This window comes from Stegodyphus dumicola, chromosome 7 (assembly GCF_044657685.1).
Source record: "Stegodyphus dumicola isolate Sdum_Otavi_A_Nest chromosome 7, ASM4465768v1".
Taxonomy (NCBI): domain Eukaryota; kingdom Metazoa; phylum Arthropoda; class Arachnida; order Araneae; family Eresidae; genus Stegodyphus; species Stegodyphus dumicola.
The window spans coordinates 132,715,561-132,729,336 of NC_140774.1; the positions used below are offsets into that span (position 1 = coordinate 132,715,561).

Sequence of the window (13,776 nt, forward strand, 5' to 3'; positions counted from 1 at the left end):
GTTAGGGAAGCAACAGGCTACAGCATATCGCTCATATGCAGTCGCGTTGTCACTTTGTTCCTGATACGAGCAGTCTGTTTATGGCTGTCTCCTGCCAAACCTTGATGTTGCGTTGTTAAACAGTATGATGTTCGCAAAGAGATTAGACCTGTCTCTACGCCGTTTTCAAACTCTTGTCAAGTGACTATTGTTGGGAGAATGGAAGCCAGACTCGTCGCTGTACACTTTTCAGTGCCATTCATTTCTTTTGGTTCTGTCACGACACCATTGCAATCGTTGGCGTTATGGGACATTAACGGTCAATTGAACTCAAATGGCATTAACAGTTGCATGACAGAACTGGGACGAGAGTGAAAAACTTGACTCAAGTGTGGGGAAGAGCACCAAATTATTTATAGAAAGTTAAAAATTCATTATAAAAGTGGAATCAAATTTGTGACCTATCCACTTTGAAGTACACAGGAAACACCCTTTTAATACATCATATTCAAAGTAACAAAACTTTATTAACACGATGTATATAATTTAACTGTACTGCATTTTTTATGCTTCTTTCATTCTCTCTGCCTGTAGTGTCAACTTCTGATTTCCATTAATCATCTTTTTATAGCCATCTTTCAATCGGGATGATTCTTCTCACATGCGATACAACATGGCATAGTGTTAGTATAATAAGATGCAATATTATTTAAATATGAATTCACTGATTTATGTTATTTCCCCTATAGAGAGAGTTATATATATTTGAAGCGTTCAACTCTACACTGCTCGACGGACACGTTAGCTATGCGTACAAACGCTGCTAAGAGCTCTACCCAGTGGAGTAAACCGGATGTTCTCCATTAAAGTTGGTCAGAAATCTCTCGTTTTGTTGGGTTTAAAATTGTGTGATACACAATGGGCCACGTTCTTGATGATGAGATGGTTAAGGGACTAAGTGGTATTAGCCATCCCGACGAATGCATTAAATTGTAAGTGTCCGGCTTCAGTGAATAGCATCATAATTTTAAATAACGTACTTGTTATGCAGAAAACTGATATAATTGAGAAACAAAATAGGTAAAAGGAGTTACAAATACGTTTTACTCAACTATCAATGAAATTTCTTCATTAAATCAATTATATTCCTCCAAACAAGAGAGAGAAAGTGGGTAAAAAGGTTTCTATTTGTAAAACCAATAGTCCATTTTTAGGGATTACAAGGACATTCTTTTTTTAAACCAATACCTTCAATTACATCTACATTCTGATCCCAATTTTTTTAATTCTGCAGAATGATATTTAGCCGCCCCAAATGAAAAAGAACTGAAAATTTACCGAAGCTTGAACTGAGGGGGAAGAAAGGGGCTAGGGTTAATTCTACCAAACGAGGCGTCAACAATTTACCGAAGCAGAAATTAAATCCTCGCGCAAATTCTTCTTTCAAATTCCACAAGAAAAACTATAATTACCTGTTTCAGGTGCTTAGACGCTGCAGCGTATTTGACTCAACAGATAAACAAAAGCATGATCTACGAAAAAAAATTTGCAGCCTGATCCATCAGATTACAGTCTAATGCTTCTAAATATTTATCGGTAAAGTCTCAAAAAATGATTAAAAACAAAACAAAATAAAATTAAAAAATAAAATATGTTTAAAAAAATCTGAAAAGTTTCAGATTTTAAATTACGTCCAAAGGGGCGTTTTATTAACGTTTTGTGTGTTACCTTTACTTATAAAATACCATGTTATACGTATTCAAACTATAAAATTCAGTTCAACAGCAATATTGCAAATTAATTTTAAAAGGAGCATATGGTTAGAATTTCCGATACAGAGTCTCACGCTTTTAGAGATTAAAAATGTTTTTTTTTTTTTTTTTTTTTTTTTCGTACAGTGTCGCCATTACTCGCTTTGAAACCGTTTAGTTTTTTAATCAAAAATTTATTGAAGTGTTACAAAATATGAAATCGATAATAAAAAAATTTTCAAATTGAAATTAGGGCTTCCGCATGCCCATATTTTATGGAAGATTGTGTTATTCAAATTTTGATGGCTCTAGGTACCGCTGTTTTATCACAATGCGAGAAACATAGATACATTTATGCAGATTCTTCATTATTTAATTTCTTTAAATATAACACACGGTCATAATATATGGTGGCAGCGATTTGAAAAGTGATACAGCTTTTTAAAGTTTTGAACGCAAAATGCCAAATCAAAATTAATAGCCTTTCAGGGCAAATTGCCCCTTTGGACTAATTATTAAAACTTTGCTTAATAATGAAGCTTAAAAGACAATTGAAAGAAAAAAAGAATTAAAAAAAAAATCTCAAGGTTTCAGATTTTAAATTACGTCCAAAGGGGCGTTTTTTAAACATTTTATCTGTTACATTTATTTATAAAATATCACGTTCTTGTCACTTAAACCATACAATTCAGTATAACAGCAATATCGCAAACTAGTTTAAAATTGAGCATATCTTTAGAATTTCCGATACAGACACTCACGCTCTGGAGATAAAAAGTTTTTTTTAAATTTATTTTTATTTATTTATTTTTTATTTTTTATTTTTAAACAACGTTGCTATGGCTCGCTTTTAAATTCTTCAGTTTGTTAACATGCCCAATTTCATAGGAGAATTACGTCATTCAAAATTCTATGGCTTTATGTACCGTTGTTTGATCACACTGCGATAAATATACATACATTTATGTAGATTCTTCATTATATAATTTCTTCAAATATAATGCAGGAGTAACATTTTTGTGGCAACAGTTTGAAAAGTGAAAACGGACATTTATAGTGAACCAACGCAAAATCGCAATAAGAAAACGATAGTCCTTCAGGGACAAAGCTCCTTTGGACTAAAAAGAAAAGAAAAAGATATAGCCTCTAGTTTTCAGATTGCAGTTTTACCTTTTTTTTTAATCTATTGATTAATAGCAAATTTTGCTAGTGTTGAAATTACTGTTACAAGGAATCAAGCTTTCAATTAAAGTGACGGTGCTTTTAAAAGATGTTTTAGTAAGAATGGTATGATTTTAAATGAAATAAATTGAAAACTATTTCAGATGCAACCAAACTTTTCATATTATTTTGAAGTACAATTTATGGCATTATGTTCTGAATAAAACACCATTTAAGTGACTCGACTTAGCGCACGCGAGTAACTTCAATGAATCTAGTTTTTTATGACTGTATGCAAGAACTCGGCGTAATGTCACGAATGTTACGTTCGATGTTTATTCTTAATGCTGCAGAGTTCGTGGTTTGTTCGCATCGACCATTGATTTTAAATAACAAAAGGAGTTAAATTTACAACTTCTGCCAGACCAATTAACAGATGCATTTTGTGAAATTGACTTTTCGCCAAAATTTTTGCTATTGTCGATACGATAGCAGCGTCAGCAGTGTGAAATGTGGCACCATCTTACTGGAACCACATGTCCCTTAAATCAATGTCCTTCGAATTTGGCCATAAAAAATGTTTTTGTCATCAATCAATTTTACTCACCAATTACTGTGGCTTCATCTCCTCCCTCGTTTTTTTATTTTTTTGGGGGGGTGGACTGCTCTGATGATGTTGTATGGTGTACCATAAACTGTACCATACAATAACTTTTCCCAATACAAGCCTTCTCGTGAATCTCTTATGGATTGTTTTTGCACCAAGAACAACAATTTTATTTTGTTAACATATCCAATGAAGCAGAAATAAGCTTCATCTGAGAAAATAATTTTTTTTTGCCCCAAATTAATGTTCTTAAAGCATATATTTAGCCATGATGAATCTGAATTCTCAGCATACTGAACACAAACAGGGCGACAATGAGTGACAAAGATAACATTTTAAACATGGCTGCCATTTCGTTTTTAAAATCATGTCATTCTTATTGAAATACCTTTTTTTAAATTTTAATACGATGTCGTCTTGTCAGCAAAAACTTTTATAAATATGGCAAAGGATTATTTTACATTAGCATAGTTTGTTGATACTGAGACACAATTGTTAACGATATTAGGTGCCTTAATTCTAACAAAGTTGCGCTGTCATAAGATTCATTAACGTATGTTTAACAAGACCGAATTCACTTACCTAACAATGCCAGAGCAGGTAAGACCGCTAAATACTGATTGTTGTCCGAGGTTCGAATCCCAGTAAATGGCCTGGCTGCAGAGACTTTTTTTAGTTTTCCTCATGTGTAACGAGATCCCACCAGTGACAGAGCGGTAAAGTCGCTGAACACTGGTAGTTCGATCCGAGGTTCCAAGACCGCGAATGCGCTGGCTGCATGGGCGTTTTCGTGGCCGCTGGCCGCATGGGCGTTTTCGTGGCTTGTATACACGTACGTGTATACACGTGTATACAAGCCAGTTTACCTTAAAAAGTCCCCCCGCGGAGGCATCCCTCCTCTTAAGCAGATAGCCCTTGAGGCTTTGCTATAATCCCACAAACTAAACCTCATGTGTAACGAGATAATTTACCTAAGAAAGTCCTCAAGGAAGGTCATCTCTCTCCTTAGGCAGATAGCCCTCAAGTGCTTTGCCGGAATCAAATTAAACTAAAACAAACCAAAATCGCGCATAATCCATTTTCTTATTTTCTCTCTCGCGTGAAAAGAATACCATCCAGTTTCCTTCAGAAAGTGTTTAAATAAAGCCATGTCTTCCCTTAAGCAGATAGTCCTTGAGAGATATGCTGCAATCGGTTAAGTAATGAAATTTATTCTTTAGTCGAATCTCATCTTAAAACATAGCAAGGCATCATTTTAAAATTATTTAGATATAATATAATAATTAAAAAATAAATTAGAAAATGATAGTTAAAACTAAAATTCTACAATTTTTCTTATATATTTGAAAAAAAAATTAGTATTGTTGAAATCTAAAGGAATTTCCTCATGTATGCATTGTGATAAAATTACTGTCCTAGAATAAGCCAAAATTTTTGCTGAATAGATTCCAAATTTTTAAGTAAATTTTGTCTAAAATATCCAAAAATTGTTGAGACCTTAATTTAGCATTTAACTCATTAGTAAATGTGACAAAGAATCACACTTTTATTATAAAATTCAAAAGCATTGAATATTTTTTTCATAATTTTAAGTTAGCTCACTGCTAATTGGATTTCATTGAAAACACTAGTGGTATCATTCAGATACTATTTTAAATCAATTACATTTAATTTATTATAATTATCTTTTTTATTAAAGGATTATGAGCTGTAAGAACACAGAGTAATCCTTAATTTTTCTTTAGGTGTTAGGGCAAAAGCCCAATGTTTTGTTAAAATTCGGGATTGAAATCAGAAATATGAATAATTTTGCAGTATTTTATGAAGATATTTAGCAAATATTTACCTTAAAAAATAATATTTAGCATTTATTCGACGGAAGTTTCATTCTCTTCTGGTTGCATCAGCACTTTTCAGGAAACGATTGTCAAAGCTAAGATTATTCTGCCGATGTGCGAGAATGCAGTAGGAAATAGTAACTATTCATTTACGTTTAGTAGGCCAAAAGAATTTTCACACAACCAGTTACACTAAAAGTGTCCTAGTAAGGAGTTTTCAAAGTCTAAAAGTGTGTCCTAGTAAGTTTTATTACTTTACAACCATAATCTAGAAATCGTAAAAAAAAATCATTAAAGCTATATGGCAGTGTTTTCTAGAATACGAATTCTCTAATATTCTGCAATGAAGATACCCATTTTGAAATATGTGTCATAATTTCAAAGCACAGTTGCGATGGCTGAGTTGCAGGGCGAGAGGAAGTAGTTGATACCAAACTAAGTTCAAAGTAAATCATCTTTATTTCCAGATTTCCAGGCACACTGGAATAATTCCTCGTAGACAACATACTCTTTAATCATACAATTACAAAAATTTCTTATACACATCGTTGTTTTTTTTTTTTTTTTTTTTTTTTTTTTTTTTTTAAAGAATGACGCAGGCATTTTATAGAAGCGAACGAGGAGATATTAGCAAGGTAGAAGCTAGAAAAGTAATGGGATAATTAGCTCGCCAGAGGTATTTATACCAAAGTAGGGGCTATTCTGGAAACAAGCTATGATTGGTTAATATTAGTTTAGTTTCCCTTTTCCAGTAGCGTTACATAACCTAGAAAGATCTCGAATTTGGGAGAATAGATGAATTTAGGGGAAGATCACCAAATGTAGAATGTTAACTTTGAAATCGCCAATTATTTTTAAAGCAGCTGGTTTGAAGCCTATTTATAATTGGAAGAATATGCGTAAGGTACGACCAACGGTTGCAAAAATAAAGGCAGAGTAAGGCCATTTATTCACACCTTATCTAACAATTTTAAAATCTCATACATTTTTTTAATTATTAAACTTCTTTAATAAACCTAGAGAAGGTTAATATGAAAAAGTAATTACTTCCCACAATTTGTTGACATCAAATGAAAGTAATTCAGAAGTTAAGAGTCCAACCTTTAAATGCCCTTAAGTGACATTCAAAGCTGAATGAAAAGTAAAATATATCACTATGTGAACTGCAGGTAGATTTAAAATTAATATAACCATGCAAGGGTTTTTAAAAATAAGTATAAATTGAATAAACCTGATTAACACCTTCGGCTATATAGTTACATATTAATTTTAAAATTTCAGTTTTAGTAGTCATGAGCTACTAAAACTATCAATCTAAGGTTTAACTTAAGCAAAATTAAACCTTAGCTTGATGCTATTTCTAAAATGCGTGATGCATGCATGTTAGCGATTATCTGATACTCATGTAAAGCACTTTTGATGTGTTCTTCGCGACTTCTTAGGTATTCTTAAGCTTTTTCAGCAGTTAATTCAGGGCTTAATTTCTAAAATTAGAAGAGCCGGAGCCCTATGGGAGACCGTCAGGAAAGAGGAAGGGGAGAAAATATATAAATAAAATGACTATTAAAATCATTAATAATTTAAAAATTAAATAGTTAATTATTATCAAATTAATAAATAATTATTTAATTAATATTGGCTGTTAATATTTATGAATTATTATCTAATCATTAATCAATTAATTAATGATTGATTATTATTTATTAAAAAATTAAATAATTAAAGTAATTAAATAATTAACATTAAAATGAAATAAAATGTAAAGAGGTAAATTAAAATTTAATAAGCGATTTTTAATATAATTTTATTTCTGCTAAAAATAAAATTTTTGAGATCAAATTTCTACGAAAATTGCTGTTCCGTAACTACATATAAGAAGTGTAATGTAAAGAATGCCTTCTTAGTTAGAAGAATGAAGAAGTGAAGAATGCCTTCTTATTTAGGGCTCCTGTTAGAATTAGAGATCCTGAGAGTCCTGAGAGTAGGTGTTTAATTTCTGCCTGCCGGTTTCTATTACCAACTCAAACAGCTTAATTTTTTCGCTATTTATCGAAGGCGCTTTGCCGCTTGTTTCATATTTTACGGCCAATGGCCAAGAGCATCGTCATCTGCAAGTTAAAACGGCAATTGGTTGTCCGCCTGATCAGACCCATCATGGTCAATGGTCCATTTTTTCTAATAGCTCATATTGACAGCTTCTTCACCCAGTCAATAGAGGGCGCCACACTGCAAATAAAATTCTTCACCTCGCTGTTTCCTCTGTGTGTTAATATTATTTTCTGAAGTACTGTTACAATTAATTTTTTTCTTTTCAAAGACATTTCGTCCCGCGTTTCCTACAAAATCAAGCCTACTCTACGACTACAGAGGTTGTCCGTAGGTATTTCCAGAACATTTTGAAGTATAAAAAATTGTTTGATAATATAAGTCATAATATAAAAAATTGTTTGATAATATTGTTTGATATATAAGTGGGCTGCAAAAGAAAATTTTAAAATAAAAGAGGCTGCCAGTACGTACTTGAAGTCTAAAAAAATTTTTTGATGTTGCGGATGCGCTGCAAAGTAAAATTTAAAAATTATTTTGTATAGAATTTATCAGGATGTAATTGAAGAACATTTTGAAGTCTAAAAAATTCTTTGAAGAAAGTAAAATATTTTCAATGTTTGCTGCGAAGTAAAATAATTACTTTGCATAGAGAGGTTATCAAGACGTATTTGAAGAACATTGTGAACTTTGATGATTCAACTACTCTACAGAATAAAAACTTTTAAAAAACTTTCCTGTCAGAAGACTCCCTGCTCTGCAGGGCAAGGAAATATCTTGAGTCTGGCGCCTTAGACCGGTCGGCCATCCTGACACATTCATGGAAGCGTTGTTATTGTTTCAACGAGCATATTTATAAGGCCGAAAAATCATTTCATCGGATAAATCTAAAATCATTACTTAAAGCTTACGGAGTTTAAAAGATGGAAAAAACTAGAAGTGAAAAGAAAAAAAATTCGTTTGTATAATTTTGTGATAAGAAAATTTAACAAAATAAATAGAGGAAATGTTTTCAAGAAGAAGCATCTACTTCAATTTCGCTTGAAATGTATATATTATTTAATTAAAACTAATGTTAGTTTAAAATTGAGTTTCCCATTTTAAGCTGCACGCTTACGCTCTCTTACATTTGGTGGTTAGAACTTTAGAAACATAGTGTGTTTCTAAAGTTCTAGGAATTTTGGCATAATTTTTTATTCCGATAATTTTCAGCAATATTAAACAGCAATTTTCAACATGATCCTCGATTAATTGAATACTCTTATTCCAACAAAAATTTAATCTTTTTAGGCTGTCCTCAAAGAACTTTTTTATTGACTCCTCAATCCAGCTGTTTGTGGCATGGTTAAACTTTCAAATTAAACAAAAGCGTAAAGGATTTTTTTCAAATGTGAAAACAGAATATTCCTCGCAGATGTTGGACAGTTTCTGAAGTTTTCACACCCTCTTTCAAAAAAAAAGGAGAGAGAGAGATTGCTCTCCGCGTGTTCCATGGTTGCAAAAATGCGCCTGTGTCAATCGAACAATTGAATCGGACTAAATAATATTGCGCAGGATTAGCTGAATAAACACATCAGGACTTCCTTTCTGGCCAATAGCGTTGTAGCTATTTACTGCTGCTAATATTACGTTATACATAAATCAATATATAACGCTTCTAGTGAACAAAGGAATTCACTGTTACATCAACAGTCTTTTAATAGACCCGTAGTGATTTTAATAAATTCATTATGCAAATCAATAATCATCATCATCCATGTTCTGCAAGATGACCTCCTACAAGGAAGTCTAAAGTCATTTGGAATCGTGGGTGCTCAGCTTAGAGATGATTCGTTGTATCTTTAAATAGAATTATAAATACTTATCCCAAACCTGATTATTTTCTGAGCTCACAAGGCTTTTAGATTTTTTGGGCTCTAGGTCAGATTATACATAACAATCCTTGTTTTTTCCCTCTCATAAAAGTAAAGAAAGTTATGTAGCTTTCTGAATATTTTCTATGGCGTAGTTTGAGCTTTTCCCTCCGCTTGATATGCAAATAAATAACTAAGAAAATGTCAAAATCATATATGGGGGAATAAATTTAAACTTTATGCTTCTTTTTGAGGAAACATTTTAATTCCAACATTTTGAAATTATATTATTATTTTGTTTGTTTTTTTAATTGCAAAACCATCGATGACATTAAGGTCTTCTTGATTGCTCCAGCTGTTATTATATAGACAGTAAACATTTATAATTCTGAAATGCTTCTTAAATAATTTTTATTTAGACAACTTATAGTTCTTAAACACTTCTTAAGTGATTCTTATTTGGAAAACCCTTCTCACATCTAACAACACTTACAGCAGCTGTGAAGAAAGTTCTCAATAGTGTTGCAATATTTGGAATGTTGTTCCGGAGGTTGCATTTTACAATAAACTGCAAAAACTGCAAATGCTTCAAAAGAAGTATATTCATGTTCCTTTTTCCCTAGCCAACAACGGAAATAAAACTATGAAATAATCCTTTCTTAATGAAGAATTTTCTTTATTAATTTCACCTTGATTGTAATTTAGTTGATGTTTTTAATTTTCATTCAAACGTTTTCATAAAATACAAAATCTACAATAAGAGCATGTAGCAGTTAAAGACTCTTGAGGATTTCTTTGATTACTTTACTTAGAATCAAAACTACTACTTTTTCTCTATTGATGGCAATTCAGAATCTCATTATTATTTACCTGCTTCGACAATTAGCATAACTAACCACTATAAAATAATGTGTCACGCGAAAATTCCTCTCTTGAGCCGCCCCCTCTGGCTACGCCAATGAATATTTTACTTGTAAAAAGATAACAAAGTAAATTCGAGAGAAATATGCAATTCGCGATTAAGCCATAATGGCTTTCATACGAGAATTAAAATCTTACCGTCATTAATATTTTCCGTAAATTTTAAGAAATATGCTTTACAAACTAATTTGAACATAAATTTAGGTGGCGCCATCTAGGTGCAAAAAAAGCCGTATTTAAAAGTCTGAATATGGAGCGCATTTAAAAATTATTACACAGAATTTAAAAGAAATAAAATGTGTCTTTCGTCCTCAGAAGTGGACGACCATTGCGAATGGGAAAGTTTTCTAGGGCGTTGTTAGTCATGGCACAGCCTCCAGATCATTTAAAAGCAAATGAAACCTTCTACAATTATGATTAACCGAACATAAATCATGAATGTAGATTCCGTTCAGCGCAAAATAATAAATGCCTGCAAAAAAATTCAAAAGCACTTAAAAAAGAAATGTAATTATTATGTTTTTTTTTAAATTCATCATCTTCACTCGCTCGTCGCGAGTGCCATAGGTTGCCGAGGCCTGCGCTATATTTTTAATACAGCCAACCCTCTTTAAGACAACTTCCCACAGTTCCAGATATTTCTGCTCTTCTTCGGAGATAGTCTTTCTAATATCCAATACCTAAGTTTATTTATGTTCTAAATTTATGATATTATAATACATAGTTTTGCTTTTTTAACCAAGTATTAAACAAAAAAGATAAAATAACGTTTGTAATATTCAAATTCTGTACTATACAAAATCCTGTAGTAATAATAGTAATCCTGTAGTAAAGTGTTGGGGTTTTCATCCGCAGAGAACCCGTTGGCGCTTCGGGAAAGAACCCGTTGGCGCCGTTGCATTTTTACTCGCCAAGCTGAGCCGAGCCGTAAACGTGGTTTTTAGTGTATGTAAATTCAAGTTAGCAGACAATGGTAGTAAAAATTCACAGATAATAAGTATGTAGATGTAAAACTAACAGGTTAAACGTGATATACGAAAATAAATTTGTATTAAATTCAAGTTAGCACAGAAAACAATGTATTAAGCATAACGGGAAGTAGAAATTCATTTAAAAAATAAAAATTAGTATTGTTATACTTACGTTTACATTATACTTCTATGTATTTTCTCTAATTAATATAGAATACTAATATTTCTATTACAAGTGTCATTTTTTATTATTAAGTACTTGGCCTGTTGATTGATGTATTTCGGTAAGAGCCATGCCCATGTAATAAATTAATGAATGCATGACCTTTAATACATCCATTTTACATAGTTTTCAGTATTTTTTTTTCAAGTTACTTGCATACAGCTTAAAGCATTTTACGTTGCAACCAATACCTGTCCTTTCTCATAATATATTTCACAATACAAATAACCTTCAACAGTAATGAAATTTTCTTCAGTAGCATTGTTAAGTTAATAAAACTAGAACTTTATACATTTAAAAATTATTTTAGGATTTGGAAACCTCATGGTTCTGCGTGCTTACAGCTGTTAATAATTAAGAACATAACGTGAACAGCATGTTACAAATTAGCTTTCACCCCTCCCGCCATATTTTATTCCTTTGATCCCGAAACTTCTTTAATTATGCGAAAAATATTTCTATCTATTCGTTGTTAAAAAATTCAGAAAAAATAACAATAAATAAGAGAAGAATAATATAAATCTCCAAATGCGAACAACGACAACCTTCGCACAAGCGAATAGGATGAATTAGCTAGGTTACCATGTTTGAACTATTATCGCCAAAGTTGGCGATGTTTACATTTACCGGGTTCTCTGCGGAAGTGCTTCCAAATGTTAATAATTTAGAAGACTATTTTAATTTTAACATGCTTAAATTAAGTATGGAATAAAAATAGACTTCTTTTAATAATGCTGTTAGCGTTGATGTTTACCCAAATAATGTGTTATTTTTTAGCCAACATAATCAACAGATGGCGCCACATATCACGCTAAATGTAAGCATTTTTGAACATGTTATTTTTTTTGCATGTTACTCTTTTGCATGTCGTTACACATATATTTGTAATTTCAATCGATAATATGCACACTTGATAAAAATTTGTGGAAAAATTTCTATTAATGCAACAAAATTTTGCCCTCTATCCATTGAATTGTAGCAGCATCTTTTCGTATTACATTTTATATTACATATTAGTTAACAGATGTCGCCACTATACTATTAGAAAGTTTCTATTTCTTCAACAGGAAAGAAATGCAATAATTCAAGACTTTCGTTCTTGACCTCAAGTGATGAGTGGATAATTTCTTCCACGGGTGTAGAGGTCAAACAACCGACGAAAATTAAATCGTGACTAGGTTATACATTTGAGCACGTTCGTTCGAATTTCTCCCTTCGTGGGTGGTCTGCTATTTCGATCGTTTACAAATTCTCGGGAAGCTTTCAATGAACATAATCACTTTGAATTTTATAAATTAAAAAATACAAGGAGTACTGTTTTCGGCAGGAAATAAATTCTTAAGACAGCTTTTCATAATAGCTTCCGTTTTAATTTTTAATCGAGCATATAGCCATAAGATATTTTCATTATTCCATATATTCTAGGATAAAAGTGAAATTTAGCATGTTTTTAAGAACGATCTCAAAATAGCTGAATAATACCATGATCACTTTTAAATCTCTAAAATTAAATATATTGATAAAGTAATGCATTTTGACTGACATTAAGTACAGTAAGTTAAATTTTTCAAATTTGTATGTACATGGACTTTTAGTCTTATGAATTACAACAGATGAGAAATTTATCAAGTTTTCCTTCTGTATGAACACTTTTGAAAATAATGACTAAATAAACAAATAAATAAAAGTTTACTTACAAAGACCTTTCAAAGTTGAGTCTTCAGTGTTTCTAGAAAAGGAACAATTTACTTAGTTTTGCAGTTGATTATCGACAAATAAGCACCTTGAAAAAATATTCAAAAATGAAGCGTGGTGATGCACCACGATTTTGCAGCTTACCATGATTTCAAAATTGTAATTGTCTCACATATATCTAAATAATCGTTTCTTAATACAAATGGAACTTCAGTTAGCTGTTCATGAGTTATATTCATTATACTTATTATTTTTAGATATGTGTAGGTACCAGCATTTTTTCGCCTCTCCCAAGCAGTGTTAACTCAAACTTTCAACTTTATACAAAAGATGCATTACAACACACTCTGGATAAGAGAGTGTGAGAAACATTTCATATCCAGTTCCATATCAAATAATAATAAGGACCACGAAAAGGAGTCCAAGTCCAGTTCATCTGAAAAAAAAAAAATTGGATATGAACACTAGATAAGAGACGTATATTTCAGGCACTAAGACATACCTATGTTTCCCCCTATTTCAAGGCTACGCTGTTACATGGAAAAGAATTCATACCCAGTTCTTATAAAAAAAAAAAAAGAAGAGTTGGGATAAAATATCTCTTTTCCGTGTTCTGTTATACAGAGTATCTAAGAACATTGGATATAAACTTTTTTTTTTTTAACTCTGAATCGTCGTTGTGACTAATGAATATGTGAATAATAGAAACTTTTATCATCACCACCAGATAA

At 31.7% G+C, this 13,776-nt stretch overlaps 1 long non-coding RNA gene across 2 annotated transcripts in view; it reads right to left on the minus strand.

Moving 5' to 3' along the window:
- LOC146996351 (uncharacterized) overlaps window positions 1-13,776 on the minus strand; it is a 65,322-nt gene that overhangs the window by 10,417 nt on the left and 41,129 nt on the right. The gene's annotated exons all lie outside the window — the stretch shown is intronic.